Raw genomic sequence first — 19,275 nt, 5'->3', positions numbered from 1 at the left:
TCAAAATCCTAAAAATCGTCTAACTGTGATCCCAAAGCACACTCCAACCCTGTATTAGAAGTGTCTCAACTCTGAGGTAGTGACTCTCTTCTTCTCGTCTAGAGCTCTAGTAAGATATACATTGATTGATGAAGGGGAGGGACAAAATACAACTTATAGTCTTCCAATGGTGTTCCCCTAGAAAGGCTAGAAGTTGCTTAAGAACTCTCTCACTTGTCCTACCTTCATGATCTAAAATGTTGCTGTCCTTAAATGTTAAGAACATTGAAAAATAAGGGCTTCTACCGATTTGTATGCTACTTTTTTCCTTTTTTTTAATAAGTAATTTATATGCTACAAAGTACAAACAAATATGGTTAGAACATAAGAAGAAAAACAAAGAGAGAAGTTAATGGTTTGGTCAATCAATGTAAATCAAAAGCCCTATTTGGTACAAGAGCTCTTGGTGCCATATCTATTCATCACTCCCACCATCCCTAATTATAAGCCAAATGGATTAATGGGTAAACCCGGCATTGATTACTTGTGAGTTGTGTGACAGTACGAACCCATGAGAGATGCATGTGGTACCCACCAAAACTTCTGCGCTGGTTTTGCTTTAACCATGTTGCAAGTTGTCGCGCAATAAACACCAAAATCTCTTTCAATTTCATTTTCTCGTGATATGGTTTACTTAACTTACTAGAAAATAGTGAAATGGTAAATCTCACCAGAAAAACAAAGTCAAGGATTCAACTGGTCAAAATAAAGGAGGAGCAAAGGACAACAAAACACCTTTCCAAGGCCCTATCTTTTTCCTTGCCCTTGTTTTCAGTTCCAACAAATCCTAAAGACCTAAACAATATATGAATTTTTTATAAAAAAATGTGACGCAAATAAACTACAGAGAAACATGTTTCTCTCCTACCAATCTCAACACAATTTCTAATCTTTCTTGGAGTAACCAACTTGATTTTTTAACTTCAACAAATGATTCAACTTCCAGTTTAGAGATCCGATGTTTGAATAGAAAATGTAGTTTGTTTTACGTACAAAATAAATTTTGTGCACGTTTTTGTGATTAATAAGAAGATCAACCCGTGTGACACTTTTATCGCAGTAAGATCCGGCAAATGGTCTGCCGCAATACTTGTGTAAAACATCATGCAATTTATATCCAACACCTGCAAGTGGAGTCCACTGATCTGGCAAATATTTCACAAATGTATAATTATCATTACCAAAGATCAAAATTCACTAGGACTGGGAGATAAGATCACACTAATAAAATATTTCTGTCATTTATTATTCAGAAGAATTGGCCATGTTATTGGTTTCTTAGTTCGAAAGTTAAGTTTAATGTGAAACAATACATGCATCAAGGTTCAATTAAGGTGCTTATAATGGCAAAGTCCTTGAACTAAGGACATCACTTAGGGGAATGCAAGGCTTTGCTGACCTAAAGACTACACTCACAAAGAGAGAGACTTCATTAAGATGCTAAATTTGAGGCATTGGGAGAGACAAGTTGTCTATGGCGTTGAGTTTTAGCTGTGCACCAACACAATATTACCAAGATCCAAGAATGCCCAACGTAAATTGCAAGCCAAAAGTCAACCTCGAATTCAGCTTTCCAAATTTGATAGGATCAAAGTTTTACTTTATTTATTTCACCAAAACTAAGTTAATTGTATCGTTGTTGAAACATGTTCCTGGTCTGATCCAAGTATCTGTCAAACAGGATCTTAAACCAAAACCTAAAATTCCAGAAAATAACAACTCTTGATCATCCTGAAAACCATCTTTTACCAAGTACAATATCAGTACGTGTTTAGTTCACAAATAAATAAAAAAATGTAATTCAAAAACAGCAAAAGATTCCTAGGAAAATTATACAAGAAAATGAATACTGTATAGAAACATATTAGCTCATTAGATAGAAAATATTATTTTGATAATAAAATACAACGCTATGTAAACATTTCAGGGGCAGACCTAGGGGGCTGCAGTCCACCCCAACTTTGCCAAATAAAAAAAAAATAGTAGTGTTAATACAATAGAATTTAACCCCCAAAAAAACAGTAGTGTGAATTACCGTGAGCAGCCCACCTCGAGGGACAATCCTGGATCCGCCCCTGAAACACTTCACACAAAAAAAGATCTTCTACTGGTTAGAACTTTGGGTAGCTGGAAATCCTGGAATGTGATAATATTTAGCTATTGATTCCTAACTAAAATTAGGTCCTCAATTCCGTTGTGGTTTGTCGGAGGGATAGTTCAACAGTTAATTGACAATTGAATTTACCACACGTTACAAAATGCAAGATGAAAATGAGATGCACGGTGGATTGCAAAACTAAAAAGATTGATTGGACATTGGAGTCTACTTTGTATATGCATTTAAGCAAGGGATCCCTTACGCAATCGGGTTGAGTCGGTTTTTTAGGGTTTGTCGTTTATATGTAAGCCTGGTAGCACGCATCTAATAACGACATACATTCGAGTGACGCATAAATTGGTCCATCCAAACGTGCGGGTGGACCCGACAAAAATTCAAGTGATGTATAAAGAAGTGACACGTAGTTGCTGTCAAGTCAAATAAATCCTTAACTGTGATTACATAGCTACGACGCGGACGTGCAAGGTAACGCACGAGTTGATACTTAAGTGCTGGCAAAGAAATGGTATGCATGGCCTCAAAAAAGCCTTCCATTTAAGCAAGAGTAAGTCAAAAGAAGTAACTAATATATCATGCTTAATATTTAAGATGGGTTGGGCCATGACATAGGGTTTTGATCAATATCCGACCCAATCCAGATCCCTTTGCCAGGTTTGAATATGAAAGTATGAAACACATACGGGTTTCAAATCTTTGATCTGAAACCTGAAATATCCAAATTATTATGCATATAGTCAAGAATTTCTATAATTAGGCTTGTTTGATTGCTCGCAAAATTTATTAAGAAAATACATTATTTAGCTACATATGAGAGACGACAGTGAGAGCTTTCTCTTTATCTGGACATTTAACAAGCGTCGGTCTTATTTAGGCAATTGGAGACCTTGACAGTTATTCTTTTCGCGACCGACATAACTAATCTACGTGCCTCAAAGCACTTGTGTATCTGAGGTCTGACATAGCATTTAAAAGATGGGCCAACAATTCAAAAACCCATGGCCCCAAAAAGTTGATACGAATACATCCAAGCCTTCAGTCGTCCATTGATTCACTCCTTCAGACTTTCAGAGAGTGATAACGAGGAAAACTAATGGCCGGAAAGCTTAAATTATTTTTTTTTAAGTTGCACCATGCAAACCGGATATGTATGTGTAAATGCATGTGAGACATTCAGTAGTCAGTACCACGAGGATTTGTTATTTTTCTTTAAGCAACTTATATCATTATATGTACGTACACATCAAGAACGTACGTACACTTAACCGTTATACAGATCATATATTCATTGTTAGCTCAAGTAGTTCATTTTACTATTTTAGAACTTGAGACACCTGACTCCATAGTTGCTTACAAAACTGACTCCTGGAGAATAATCCTGTAATTGTTAAGAAATGTCACATTAACCTATTTGAATTTTCACAATAAAAGGAACAACCAACTCTTCCACTGAATTGAAAGTGTAATCGATATAGATTCAAGTATGTTCAAATCCAGAAAAAACAAGTGGGACTAGCACACTAGGTAATGGACCTATCGTATACTTTCACTTTTTTCTTTTGGTGAAACATCATATACTTCACTATCCCAACAAATAAATGATGAATAAGCACATTTAACAGAAACTTGGTTTCATTCACATAGTTTGTAAGGGAACAAGAAAAACAACATATATACACTCATTAATTGCTAAAAAAAGATATGATTTTAGAGAAGAACGTAACAATTGGGTGACTGTAGTTGAAGAGATGTGCCTAAATAATGTGTAATAAGTTTGTTCATGTTGAGCATCTTTAGTGCTTGTTAGGTCCACAAAAAAGAGATGTTGGCTTCTACCTACAAACGTGCCTCTCTACCTATAAACGTTCAGTTCTGTGCGTTTCCATGTCATTTTCAAAAACTGACCTTATCGTCACGGCATTGTCTTAAAACACCAAGTCCCCACCTGTGGTTAGCAGTTGTAAGCTGGAATTTTCACTCTCATCGACCTCTTTTCACATGAAACTGGCAGATAGAGAAAGAGACAAAGATAGATAGGGCAGGTAAAGTATATATATAAGATGAGAACTCTCCTTGTGGTCAGCCCTTTTTTAATTAGCTCTCTCAAGCTCGCCCTGTCTAGTTGTCTTGCAATGTGATCGAGGAGTGGAGCCTGAACCTATTGAAACTCGACTATGATAGAGCCCAAACACCAGTAGTTCTAGGAGGAAATCACCGTTTTTAGCCGAAGAGAATATAAACTTCATGCCAAAACACCCAAGGAAAATTACAACCTTAAGTATTTGGTCTCAAACGATTAAAGTACTTCAATATTTACTGAAGTTCGCTACATTCATATTTTTTGAAATAAATGAAACTCCTTGCCCTCCTTGGTGGCCTGGTGCAACAAAAATCAACAATATATATTTAAACCAAAAAATCTATTTAGACTCACATGATATCTTTTAAAACAAGGAATGTTTACCCCTTAAAGGAACTAAAATGGAAATCTAAAAATCAGTCATTATTCTCAGAATAACGTTGTAATTGGCGTTAAAACTTACTCCTGCCATCCTGTGGTTCATAGAATTCCTAGATAAGGTGCCCACTCATTTTGCGTCAAGACATCCGAAATGTGAATATGTCCAGTCAGTGTCCGTCACTTCCTCCTGCTACAGAGTTTTGATGCAACTCATGCTAGTCATGGTCGACAACAATAGGATCTTTGTGACTAGTATTATCTTCCGCAATTTGTCATAGCAAATTCTGATATATAATTCTTAGTTATAATAATAAATTAGTGGTTAGAATTTCACATGATAGACACGCACAATTATGTACTAATTGAAGCTAAAACTCTTTCATGGGAACAGCCAAATTACATTTAAAAGCCCAGACAATAATATATTTGAAATGATCGACCATTCAGGTCTATTCACACTAGTCTCAAAACTGAAAGAAGGATCATTTGTGACCAGTCAACCTGTCATCATTTAAATATATATATATATATGGGAGGGATCCGTTTACTATGGTTTTATACCATGGTTTATACCACGCCCATTTACAACTTTTAAATTTTTTAACTTCTACTATGAATAGATTTTTTCGATTTTTTGCAACTTTATCTTTTTGACATTGTTAAACTATCATTGTTAAAAATAAATTTGAAATTTTGTGGAGGTGATCTTTCATGGTTTGTTGGACATATCCATAAAAAATTTAGGTTCTAGTTAAATCTTGTGGGTGAAGTTGTGGGCCATGGTATAAAGCATGGTATATTGATCCCTCCCCATATATATATATATATATATATATATCCCCATCCGACGACTTTTATCTTGACAATTTCGTCCGTCCGTTTGATCACAACCCATCCAACGTCCAAGAACTATTCCTTATCAAACAAAGAATTCAGGGTGGGTATAATGGTCATTTTGATTTTCTATTCATAAAAAAAAAAAACCCAACAAAACACCCCGAGACTTCTTCTTCCTCTCTCTTCCTCACTCACTCTCTACAGAGAAAAACCGCCCGGTTTCTTCTTCACAAAAGATCACCCGACTATTCAATTGGAGCCCATTATCTTTCTTTTTCACAAAAATCACTATACTTTTTTTTTTTGGAATTAGCCATCTCTCAGTAAACCAAGGTAAGTTAATCTTATTTTATCGTTCTTTGGTTTTTCCGATTTGTAAGAAGTTAATATTCTTTGCTTTGATATTGTCCTTTTGAACTTAAGTGCTTTTTTTTTGAATTAGAATTCTTAGTTGTTTGTTCTCGAAGAATTGCTCTATAGCCCTTTTTATACCATAATCGCTTTTTTGCTAATTAGAATAGACGTTAAAATTGTCAATTTAATATATGGGAGTCATTAATATCTATTTTTTGCGTCATTTGATATTTTCTCTGTTTTTTTTTGCTAGAAATGGAAGAAAATATTAGAGCTTTGTTGGCACTTCTTCTTGTTGTACCGATTCTCAAAGTAATGGCGTTAATAAATTAGTTGCTCCACACTTAGGTATGAAATTTAATAGTGTTGATGAAGCAAAGACTTTACTGAGAGAGTTTGGTAAACATGAGGGATTTGAGATTCGTGTTAGGACTACGGATAAAAAACAAACGGGTGTGGAATTGCCTTCTAGTTGTCTATTGGTTTGCTCCGCCGAGGGGTCCATAACAAGAAAGAAGAAATTGAAGGTGTAGCTCGAGAAGTACTTCGACTATTAGATGTAGTTGCCAAGTTAGAATGCGAGTTACAAAAAGAAAACTTGAAGATATATATGATGTGAGTTTGGCTGAAAATCGCCATAGCCATGGTTTCGTCACTCCATCAAAGAGACAATATATGAAAGGTAACAAAAATATGCCTGAAGCTGCAAAGAGTTTGACAAAGGTTTTTCATGACAACGGTATACCTGTAGGGAAAGTGGCAGACGTTTTCCATGGGGATGAGATTGGGTTTCAAAGAAAGCATTGTTGGAACCACCATTATGGTTTGACGAGAAAAATGCCTAAAGATAATGATGCAATAGCCGTACTTCACTATTTTAGGCAGAAGAGTGCTGAAAATCCTCAGTTCTACTATGCCGTTCAATTAGATACAAAAGGTGTAGTAGTAAATTTCTTTTGGGTTGATGGAAGGTCCCGTGTCCAATATGAGTACTTTGGAGATGTCGTATCTTTTGATACAACATATAGAACTAATGTTTACGGTATGCCGTTTGCTCCTTTTATCGAGTCAACCACCACATGCGCGATCCATTCAGGTTTGGTTGTGCCCCGCTATTTGATGAGACGTAAGAGACATTTGTGTGGTTGTTTCGGACATGGCTTGCAGCTATGGGTGGTCGCCCACCAACTTCAATACTTATATCGACCAAGATTTAGCGATGATCGCAAAGCAGCTAGCGGTTAGAAGAGTTTTCCCTACTATTCGACATCGATTTTGTCTTTAGCACATTATGCAAAAATTTTCGAGAAGTTGTCATTTGTCTACCATAGGCTCGATGCTTTGTGTTGAGCTTACATATATTATTTGGAAGTCATATAGGATTGTTGATTTTGAAAGCGGTGGCGACTCTTTGTTGAAGTATAACTTGATTGAAAAATACTTGGTTGATGAAAATATATAAAAAAACCGTGACGTCTTGGGTTCCGGCTTATCACAATGACATTTTTTTTGCTGGTATGCATACGACTGGGCGAAGTGAATCAATGAATTCTCATTATGATCAATTCATTAGTTCGATGACTACACTTATGGAATTTGTCCATGGTAATGAGAGGTCTTTGGAATCGATAGCTAAGAATGAAAGGGAATCTGATTACCGTACCGAACATACTTCTCGCATTGTGGCTAAGGATGCTTTCCTCCTCAAGCATACAGGTAAAGTTTATACCATTAGTGCTTTCAATAAATTCAAGAAACATTTAGAAAAGGCTAAGATGAAGTATAGAATTGTTGGAGAAGAGATAGACATACATGGAACAGGAATTTATACGGTGAAGACAAGAGACATTAAGCAAACTTCAATTTGGAAAGTGACTTTTAATAGAGGAACTTTGGAGGGTGATTGTCACGCCCCGAGACCCAACACACATCCCGAGGACGTGGAATGAATCTCGAGGCCGACACCTATCCCGATTCTACCGAAATTTCGGCAGAGTTTCCTTTGTTTGATCGACGTCAGAACCCTAAAAACTGTCATAACCTTGTCATAAACCTGTCATAACCCTGGACACTTCATAATACCCTTCCAACAACCATATATATACAACCCAACCTTCTAAACCACATCACATCCCATCCACCAACTATGTAAGTGTAATAGCGCTACTTAAATACATCAAATTTTACATCAAAATGAGCTGAGCTCTATATATATACAACAAAAGAAAGAACTATCTCTATACATCCAAAGAAAAGAGCTATGCTCATTATCTACAGCAAAAGAATAACCTAGATTATCTCTATACAGCCCAAAATGTAAACTTGACTCTGTCTCTCGTCAAGCATAAGGGAATCCTCCCAAATCCCCATAACCCTCATCGCTAGGGTTAGGAAAAGCCTCCTCCGCAACTGGCTCGTCTGAAATGTTAAGTAGGATGAGCAAACAACTATGCCCAGTAGAAACATACATAACCAATACTAGACTACTTATACAAAACATTTAAAACATGCAGGGTTTCTATAATAGTATTCAAATATCGTGACTATACAATAAATCACTAGCTAGCATAAATCATATCGGCATGCTTCTTTAATATTCAAAATAGAGTTTTCACAGTCATCATACAACTATTGTGGCCGCTGCATCCTATTAGAATGGTGAGGGTACGACTGGTACTCAGCCCCAGTCACAGGCAATCTCGGTTCAGTACTTCCCAGTGTGAACCATGCACCGTTGTTTTCCTGATTTTACCGGCAGGGAGCTGAAATGCCGTTGTTGTGTTCGTACACACAAAATCCCCAAAGCTTTTAGGGCTCAGGTGGGCCCTGTGACCACGACCCCCATACGGGCTGTCCCCTAACTTACGGTGGTCAACCGTTCGACGACTGCAGACTGCTCAGGATCCTGACACACATCCAGGAGTGGACTAAACTCTCACTCCTCGCGTCTAAACCTCATCGAGGTAACATGTAACCCCACACAAGCTAATCACCATACAGCGTGACACGTACAAGCATGGTTATCTAGAAAAGTAGAAAAGGAATTCCCGGACTACATCCAGTGATGCATCCCTTTAAAGGCCCACCACCTCGAAAGGTGTACACCACAGTTGGAATCCTAGAGTTTAACTCGGCGTCTCAGGAAATGCGACAACAGGTTCCTTCTTTATAGAATTCACGGTTCCTTTTCTAAATCTCCTCGTGATAAACATAGTAATATATATATATATATACTCGTATTACCGATTGTTTTCAAATACTCTAGTTACCTATCTAGTTTTTCTTTTAAAACTGTTGATTATATAGGTGTGAGTTCGGATTTCCCATCCTCGAAGTAGAACAACCTATGACTCCTAAACGGGCGGTCATAGTAAATAACAACCGATGATTCCCAAACGGCTAATCATCGTAAATAACAACACCCATTCCGGGAAAAATCCGTAACCTCGCCCTAATTATAGGACAACCGGGTAATTTTACCCGCATTTCAAAATCCATCTCTCTCTCCTTCTTGAGACAAGAGACTTGAACCTTTCCCAAAACCAGTTTTAACTTTTAACAAAGAAACAATCCCTCGCTACCCGATTTTTCAGAAAACCCATTTCACACGAAAGCTATCTATATATATAGTTTATAGCGAGGAAATACAATGCAAAACATGAATATCATATATACATGCATGGTTGATACACAAACTATCTATTTCCAATTTAAGCAATTCAAATCATGCATGAAAATAAGCAGACTATATATTGGGATGTAGGTTCCTACCTTAGCAAGCTCCGTTCTCCTCAAGCCCACTTAACTGAATCAATCCCGCTTAACCCAATCCACTCGAATTCATTCCTATAATAGCATATACAAATACGTCGATTATTAGAATTGATCGAACAACGAGGAATTCTTATCTAGTGTAAGTCGAGAAGAATTCTCGACGTTAAGAATTTGGTTTCGGATAACTTTCCATCTAACTACCGTTAACAGAGCTACAGGCCATTTCTGGCACTGTAACTCTGACGGTCTCTACTATTGTTTTCGCCATGGCAGCCCTCATATCGACGCCAATCCTATTCTATCCCAATTCGGTCCAAATTTCAACTACAACCCATTCTCCACTTCTCAATTAACATTAATTCTATTAATAAAATCGGTGGGTGTTCCTTATCCCTCGATCATTACTCAATCAACTCTTATACAGTTATAAATCGACATAAATCTCTTGAAATTGTAATGAATAACCAAATTCTTACCAAGTCAGCAGCAACAATCGTTCCTAGCTCGCTGCCTCACCAAAATCGCAGCTCTCCTTCTCCAAACCGAGCTACTGCCGAAGTGTACAACCAACCCATTCAAATATCTTTCATCCAATACCACTAAAACGAGTTTAAACTAATTGTTTGAAACCAAATTACTCACCTTTCGTAAAAACACGACGCAATTCAAATAATTTTTCGACTCCACCACTGTTTCACTCCACTCCAGCTCGTCCAACTGCTATTGCCAGCCTTCAACACCCCTAATACAATCCATTTCAGCATCACACCCTCAAGAAATCGAAATTGAAGCTAACTATTAATTGAAACGAATTCAAACTTACCTTTCGCGGAAATACGACGCCAATTCCACTATTTTTTTGAATCCCCACGCTTGATTGAGTGTTGTTAGTGATTGGGCGTTTAAGTTTTTGAGTGGAATCGATTGGAGACGCATTCACTCACCCCAAGGCGGGCGATTTCAAGCCGGGATGCTCGAATTTCCAAGAGATTTCAATTCTCTCACTTCATTCTAGTGTTTCTAGGTTTGAGAGTGTGAAGAATTAAAGTAAAATCGATGGGAATTGAGAGAATTTTGTTTTCTCTCCTAGGTTTTAGAAAGGGCTTAAAATTGGGGAAGAAGAAGTGGGTTTAGCGATTTTCAGTTTGGCGATTTTTGATTTTTTCAATTTTCGCGATTTCGTGGGTTCTATTTCGATTTTCGTTTTCCCTAGTTGGGCGATATATTTAGGCCCAAGCCTAATATATTACAATTAGACTTAAGGTCCTCACGCCCTAACCGCCAACTCGTTTGACGTCGGCGTCGTAATTATTTTTCCGCCCATCCCGCTAAATTTAATCTTCTATATTCTATCTCACCGCATTTATAGCAATGACCCACTCAGTGTAAAGCCGTTAACTCGTGCCGACAAGAGACGCAGAAAACCGCTTAACCGGCATTTTGTCAAATTTTCGTGATATGGTCGCTTACCTAACGCGGACTTATGAGTCGGAGTTAAGTTTCATCCAGTTACGTACGTTTGAAACATAAACCCAACGACCAATTTACATAAATGACCCTAGATTTGATATGAAATTTACACAAATACCCTTAATAATAATTCAGGACTTTACAGTGACTGTGAATGTAAGAATTTTCAGTTCGAAGGATTACTTTGTGCTCACATTTTAAAGCTTTTTCAGCGTTATGACATCGAAGAGATTCGGATCATTTTATTTTGAAACGGTGGGACTTAAAAGGCAAAACACATCGAGCGGTGTCTGATGGTGGACTAGTGGCCGGTCATGAAGACCATGAGCCATTAAGAGTTGCCCATTGTATCAAGGTTGCTACTCAATTGGCTTATGATGCATCAACTAGTGTTGAGACATATTCATATTTTATTCAGAAGATGACTGAAATGTCTATTGGAGTTTCGAAGCTCAAGGAAACTATCAACAAAACGGATGCAATGAATAATGAAGCACCTCCAGTTGAAGAGCCTATAGTTGATACCTCACCGGGGTAATTTATTTAGTTTGTTTTTTATCTTTGCAATGATAAAAATCCTATTTGATTTTAACTCTTAAATCTTCTTTTCAGCTCTTGGTTTTAAATCCCAACATTTCTCAAACGAAGGGGAGGAAGAAGAAAACGGAGATAATGAAAGGCCCCAGGGAGGAAGCCTTAGAGAATCTAGGAAGAATGTGTAAATCTTGTAATAAGATTGCTAAGCACGACTCCAGAAATTGTCCAGAAAAATTAAAAACAAGAGTGTGGAATGACATGCTTGTTGAGTGTGGAAGGACCGTTGGTTATGTTCTTACTGTCTTGTTTTTTTGGGTGTTTTTTTTCTAATTGTAAGAATTATAAAACTATCCAATTTTTTGGGAGCTTACACCAATGATTTCGATTTTTTTTTATGTCGGATAATTGATACTAGAAAAATGGTATGAGGCAGCTGATCCTAGGTTGTAGAAAGTCCGAGTGATTCGATTGTTGTTCCTGATGGAGCAGCTTTGTCTACATATCAGTATTTTGAGAATGTGAGGAATTTCCTTGTAGCTGTGGAAGAAATGGGACTTCCCAATTTTGAAACATCTGATCTGGAACGGGTAGACACAATTTTGAGAAATTTCGGTTTTTGAGGATGTACATTGTTGCTTAGGTAGTTGAATTTGAACAGGCGGATGTGGTATGTCAAGATTTGGTGGGAGTCTAAAACCTAGCAATTCCGGAAAATATTTCACAAGGAAAAATTAAGAACTTTTTACGAATTCCTTGTCAAGGAACGCATCCAAATCATTTGGTGTGGAACTGAATTCAAATGTTGATCTTGCCCATGATACTGATATGGTTTGTAGACTATAATTATTTTTCGGTTTGTGCTCAGAGTTTTCCATGTTATGTAGTGAGTTCAAAAGTTAAAATATCTGCAAATTAAATTGGTGCAGAATAATCGTTCATTGAACATGTTTGTCCATACTCTTTTTTTAGAGAAGAAACCAGAAGATGTCCCAATTGTAAGAGTTCTTTCTCTGGTTTAGTTATTTCCTTTCAGTATATTAGTAAAATTGTTGTCCCAATTGTATGAGCTATGAACAATTGGACTATGAACAATGAGTGTTCATAGTCCATACTGTACTATGAACAATCAATGTTCATAGTCATGAGCTATGAACATTCTTTGTTTTTATCACAATTGGACTATGAACAGTGATTGTTCATAGTCATGAGCAATGAACATTCTTTGTTCATATCACAATTGGACTATGAACAATGATTGTTCATAGTCATGAGCTATAAACATTCTTTGTTCATATCATTCAAAAAATGAGTTGGTGCAATATTGTCGATGCTTATATATCGTGCACTATAAGAGGGCGCCTATTTGGGTTTAGGAAATGCGCTATAGCCCAGACACTATAAGAGGGCGGGCGCCTATTTAGGTTTAGGGGTGCCTATATCCCAGACACTATAAGAGGGCGGGCGCCTATTTGGGTTTAGGGGCATGAGCCTATATCCCAAGCACTATAAGAGGGCGGGCGCCTATTTGGGTTTTACTTTTCAGTTGTTGTTTTTCGGTGAGTAGATTGTGGGCTTTGTGACTATGAACAATTGGACTATGAACATTGATTGTTCATAGTCATGAGCTATGAACATTCTTTGTTCATTGTCCACAAATTGTTCATAGTCCACAAAGAACTGTTTCTGTATCCAATTGGCATTCAAATACAACAATAATGAATGAACCCATATAAACAATAGCATAGCATTGAATTATTTTTTACATTGCTGATAACAAAGCTTTAAGTTTACAAAGCTTTCAATGTATACACTAACACACCTTGATCAAATACTTGAAGCTACACAAAGCGGGTAACAAAATACAAACCAAGAAATGGCTAGATTTTCTTAATCAAACATTGCTTTTTCTTAATTCCCATAAAAAAAGTTATTTAAGCTCACCTCAAATTGCAACATGAAACAAGCTTGAGGGAGCTAGAACGAAGTAGAACCTCGAAAGTAGCTCGAAGTTCACTAATACTTTGTCGGGAAGTCAAATTTCAGCATGTTCAAACTCGGCCCATATTACAGCACAAATGAACTTGCTCGAGCCAAGAATGAGCGGCGCCTGAGTAGATCAGTTAGTTTAGCAACATTACGTGAGGCGGGGGCTCATCGGTGAGTTTAATAGCTAAACGACCAACGACCAAGTGTTACAACTAAGTGAAGTAATACATTAAAATTAAGTCAGAATGAAACTTACTGCAGCTTCAGATGCTGTAGTGCCAAAAAAAAAAGCCTCAGTTTTAAGGTCCAACATTATAGCCTTAAGGAAATCGACTTGAGAGTCCAAAGCCTTTCCTCTTCTTTGTAATATATCAACAGTTTGCTTGGATGTTCGTTCGTCATAGTACCCTTCTCCTAACAGAACCTTCAGAGACATAATATAAGAACAAAAGGAAAAATAAGAGTGTGGAATGACATGCTTGTCGAGTGTGGAAGGACCGTTGGGTTCTTACACTCTTGTTTTTTTTTTGGGTGTTTATTTTTATTTTTTTGAATTGTTTGAATTTTAAATTGACTATCCAGTTTTTTGGGAGCTTACAGTGTGGAAGGACCGTCATTTTAAACATGCCTCGACGAACACAAGGAGGATTAAGCACCCAAACCCGAAAAAGAAAATGTAACGAAGTGCCACCAGTTCCCATTGTTTATGAACCCAATGAAGAAATCGCAAAATCAACAATGAACACTTAATGTTCATACTCTTGTTCGACTATGAACATTCAGTGTTCATACTCCTAGTGGACTATGAACATTGAATGTTCATACTTTTGTTAGACTATGAACATTCAGTGTTCATAGTTGATCAATCTGATTTGCCAATGATGTCAATGAAGTTGGCATATGATGTGTATGTCAATGAAGTTGACATACGTCAATGAACTGGAAAAGCGGGTAACAAAGTCGGAAAGACATGGACGTGCCCATATTTGATTGGAAATGTCAAAATAAGCATAACCCACAGCTTTGTTGTGGGCACCACCCTCTCGGTCCCTAAATCCATCATTTAGGCCTTCAAAATCATGTTTTTGCCGTTTTAGGAAAGTTTTGTTTTTGCTATATCTTTTGATAGGAGATTCCGTTTTCGATTTGGTCAATTGGGTTAATTCTATTTTGATTAGTAGTTTCTTAATATATGGTTATCCCAAAACTTTCCATTTTTGGAAAATTTTGAGTTTTGTGGAAATTAGGGTATTTCGCCTATATAAAGGCTGGTAGTTTGTATTAAAGTTTTCAGTTTTAGTTTTGAGTTAATCATATTAAGAGTTACCACAATTGGACTATGAATAGTGATATTAAGAGTTAATCATATTATGGGCTATGAACATTCTTTGTTCATATCACAATTGGACTATGAACAGTGATTGTTCATAGTTCGGTAGCTATGAACACTCATTGTCCATAGCTATGAGCTATGAACAATGAATGTTCATAGTCCATATTGTACGTACTATGAACAATCATTGTTCATAGTCCAATTGTAGTATGCACAAAGAATATTCATAGCTCATGACTATGAACATTGATTGTTTATAATACGTACAGTATGGACTATGAACACTCACTGTTCATAGTTCAATTGTGATATGAACAAAAAATGTTCATAGCTCATGACTGTGGTATGAACAAAGAATGGTTAATTTGAGATACCCCCTTGTTTTGCAGTGAGAGGAGTGATTTTTCCCGATAATAATATCATCTTTTTTTTTGTTTTGGTAAACGGTTGAGATTAGATCATCTAATTTATTTTAGATCGGCGGTCGAGATTAGATCTAACCATTTTGGTAGTCTTCCACACGTGCACAGCTTATACATTGTCGTATATAAACTTTCTCTGTTATATAGTGTTGTACACAACTTATATAGTGAGGTATGAACATTGATTGTTCATACCCCAAATATGTATGAACAATGAATGTTCATATGAACAATGAGTGTTCATAGCTCATATTGGAGTATGAACAGTGATTGTTCATACCCCAAATAAGAGAGGGTACAATGGTCATTTGACTTTCTATTCACAAAAAAAAAATAGATCCACAAAAAATCCACGACCCCATTCTTCTTCCTCCTAACAAAAGCCATCTCTGCATAAAATTTCATAGTTGGGTATTGATTTGTGTATAATTCTTCAATTTGGAGATGGGTTTAATTTACCTTGGAGTTATCCTCATAAATATGAAGTGGGTGATCGGTTATCTGTTAAAGTGAATTCTTTGACTTCCATTGAATCATTGATAAAGAAATACCTTATATAGTTATGACACCTTTTTTTATGTAAACCATTGGAAGGAATTAAAGATATGGATGGTTGAGTTGAGAATCTTGGTGAGTTTTTGTATCTCTTTGATTCTATTGTTGAGCAGGAGGTAATCAATTTTCAAATGAGTTCTTCAAACTTGATTGAGTTGGGTTTCAAGGATTCAACTTTAATTATATTTTCCTTTTGATTCTTAAGATTTGATTGTGGGTTAACCGGTTCCATTGAGTTTTTCAGCGGAGTTTTCATGAAAAACTTGGTAGTGGGTTTCTCGAAAACTTGGTGGTGGGTGTCCCCAGAGTGAGGAGAGAGAAAGAGGATGAGGGAAGAAGAAAGAGGCGCAGTTTTTATCCAATTTTCTAATCTAATTTGTGAAAGAAAAATAAAATGACTATTGTACCCTCTCATATTTGCTTTGTGAAATTAGTGCAAGATCTGGATGTTGGATCGGGTATAATCGAATGGACGTGATGAGCTGTTAAGATGGGCTGTCATTTTAAGCTGTCAAGTTAGCCAGCCCCTATATATATATATGGGGAGGGATAGAGGCACATTCTTATGCGCACATTATAGCCACATTTTTCACATACAAATGAATTAAGGTCTGGTTTTTTGTGGAGATGATCTTCCCACCATGAAGATCATTCTCACAAAAAATTATAATATTTAGATATGTCTAACCATATTAAAATTAGTGTTCATTTTTTAGCTTTTTATCTAACGGTCCAAAAAATTTGTGAGCATGTTCTAAGGTTAAATTTCTTTGAATGAGATGAATTTTTGTGAACATGTTCTCCAAATGGTGGGGAGATTATATCTACAAAAATTCAGCATTTAATTCAACTTTTAAATCCATAATTTTGTTTAGATTAATTTACAATGTGGCTAGAATGTGGCTACACTGAATGTGCCTCCCTATATATATATATATATATATAGGGGAGGGGAAGGGATACGCCCCACTCCAAATCTCGCGCACTCATCTCGCCCACTTCATCTCCAAATCTAACGGCCCAAATTAAAATAAAACCAAAAAAAAAAAAAAAAAAAAAAACCCTTTCGTCTCGTCTCTAGCCCACTACCCAACAAAAACAAATATGAGTTAACCAAATCTCTAAAATCAAAATTCTCAAACTTAACCAGAACCAAATCGATACGGGTGCTTGTAAACTTGCAATATTGGGTTTATTTATTAGCTTCGCAAGTACAAGAAATACAATCAAGCTATTCAGGTTTATTTTTTTTAAAAAAAGGGATATTTAGACTTTGGTCCTAACCATAGTTGGTTATTTGGTCAAGAAAAGCTTGAATATTAAGGTTTAGTCCTAGTTTTGGTCTTTGACCGCTAGTCAACTGAGTTGACTGTGGTCAATCAGCTTGTATTTTCGAAATGGCAATAATACCCCCTCGCGGCAATATCATGTGTTTCTATTTTATCAAATTTAGGGGCCATTTGTTTTTGCCTCTTATAAGACCTTGAGGTCTTATAACCTCTTATAAGATGTGGCCCAGTGATTTTGGACATTTTTTTTGTTTGTTTTTTGCCTCTTATAAGAGGCATTTTACTAGAAATGTCTTATAAGAGGCTCCAATTCTATAAGTACCAAAATTAGATCTACTTCAATTCTATAAGTCTTATAACTTGAAAATGACTCAAACACTCCCCGTCCATATACCCCTAGCCTCATTTATCTCTTCTTCCATTTTCATTATCTTATTTTCCAAATAACTCCATTACCCTAACCACCACCGACTACCACCACCACCACTGCTTTGCCGCCACCACCACCACTACCACCACCATAATTACCTCCACCACCACTACCATCGAACTATTAAGACTATCACCACCACCACTGTGCTATTAAAACGATGACCACCACCACTACCACCGTACTATTAAGACCAATATCATCACATCCACTACCACCACCACCGTACTATTAAAAGTATCACCACCACCATCACCGTGCTATTAAGACATCCACCACTTCTACTACCACCACCATCACCATGCTATTAAAACCAATATCATCACCTCCACTACCACCACCACCGTGCTATTAAGACTACTACCACTACCACCGCCAATTAAGATAGTTTCATAAAATTGATATTCTAATTATCAAAATTGATTTGAAACCGAAAATCAAACTATACGTTTATTTCAAATTAATATATTCAAGTTAAATGTGATGTAAAGTAGGGTTATATTTGTCAAATAACCATCTATAAGATGTCATGTATTTGTTTTTTCTATTTTTATAAGTGCTTATAAGAGGAACTTAAAATTAAAAACAAACCACTTTATAAGACCATCTTATAACACATGGTCTTATAAGACCCTCTTATAACTTAACCCAAAAAAACAAATAGCCCCTTAGTAACACTTTCCAGGTTCCAGCACGACCAGCACGTTGATTGGCAGAACTTTGACTGGTTCTACAAACTCGGAGCACATTCATACCGGTGCTGGGCTCGAACCATCTCTCTTTAACCATGCCGCAGTCCACCACAAACTTAATTCCTGGAATAGTTAAAGATGGATGTCTCAGCAAGGTTTGTGGCAAAAATAACCTTGCGCTCTTTGTAGTTCTTGAAAACCTTTTCTTGTTCTTCTGATGAGAGTTTTCCGTGCAAAGGCAATGCAAATCAGTATAGGGAGCTTGAAGTTTTGAAGCCCACTCTACTTCAATCTGAGATGTCAAAAAGCAAGAATAGCACCCTCTTTTTCCGTTCTATGGATCTCATTCACAGTCTTAACAACATCGAAACATAGGAAGCACAATTACCCAACTCCGGTCTTCTAATGGCATCGACTCTCCGGATGCACTAGGAATGTATTTGATATCAACAGAAAGTTTCTACCATCCACATAATAGGTTCCACAACCAAAGAAGTAGTCCGAAAGTTTGCAAGCATCGGCAGTAGCAGACATGATAATAAGCCTCAAATCCACCCTCTCAAGCAGCAGACCTTTTAACAATGTCAATAAGAGATATGTGTTCAAACTCCTTTCATGAGCTTCATCTACAATGACATACGATATTCCAGCCCAATGTCTTATCATTCATGTAATGCTGTAGCAGACAATGGTCTGTCATGAAAATAACTTTAGATTTAAATCCCTGAGCAGATGAAAATGATGGATAACAAATAACTGCATCATCTTTATAACAACCACTGCTTTCTTCCCCAACCCTTTGTGCCAAAGAAACGGCACCAATCTTGCGGGGTTGAGTACATATGATGGAACCAACACCGGCCAATCCTGAATCAGCTAGAAACTGAACCAACTGCGTACCCTTTCCAGATCCAGTATTTTCACCTGTATTTTATTATCGACAAAAAAAATCACCTGTATTCTCGAGATGCGCAAATTTA

At 36.8% G+C, this 19,275-nt stretch overlaps 1 long non-coding RNA gene across 1 annotated transcript; it reads right to left on the bottom strand.

The window, feature by feature from the left end:
* Window positions 1-7,954: 7,954 nt before the first annotated feature.
* LOC147482166 (uncharacterized) lies at window positions 7,955-10,741 on the bottom strand. Its single transcript, XR_015205018.1, has 5 exons — window positions 10,405-10,741; window positions 10,224-10,323; window positions 10,058-10,131; window positions 9,579-9,653; window positions 7,955-8,225 (listed from the first exon to the last, which is right to left on the bottom strand). It is a non-coding gene; the product is annotated as an uncharacterized LOC147482166 (long non-coding RNA).
* Window positions 10,742-19,275: the final 8,534 nt, after the last annotated feature.

This window comes from Coptis chinensis, chromosome 8 (genome assembly GCF_015680905.1).
Source record: "Coptis chinensis isolate HL-2020 chromosome 8, ASM1568090v1, whole genome shotgun sequence".
NCBI classification, from domain to species: domain Eukaryota; kingdom Viridiplantae; phylum Streptophyta; class Magnoliopsida; order Ranunculales; family Ranunculaceae; genus Coptis; species Coptis chinensis.
This window is presented reverse-complemented; position numbering and strand designations above follow the sequence as displayed.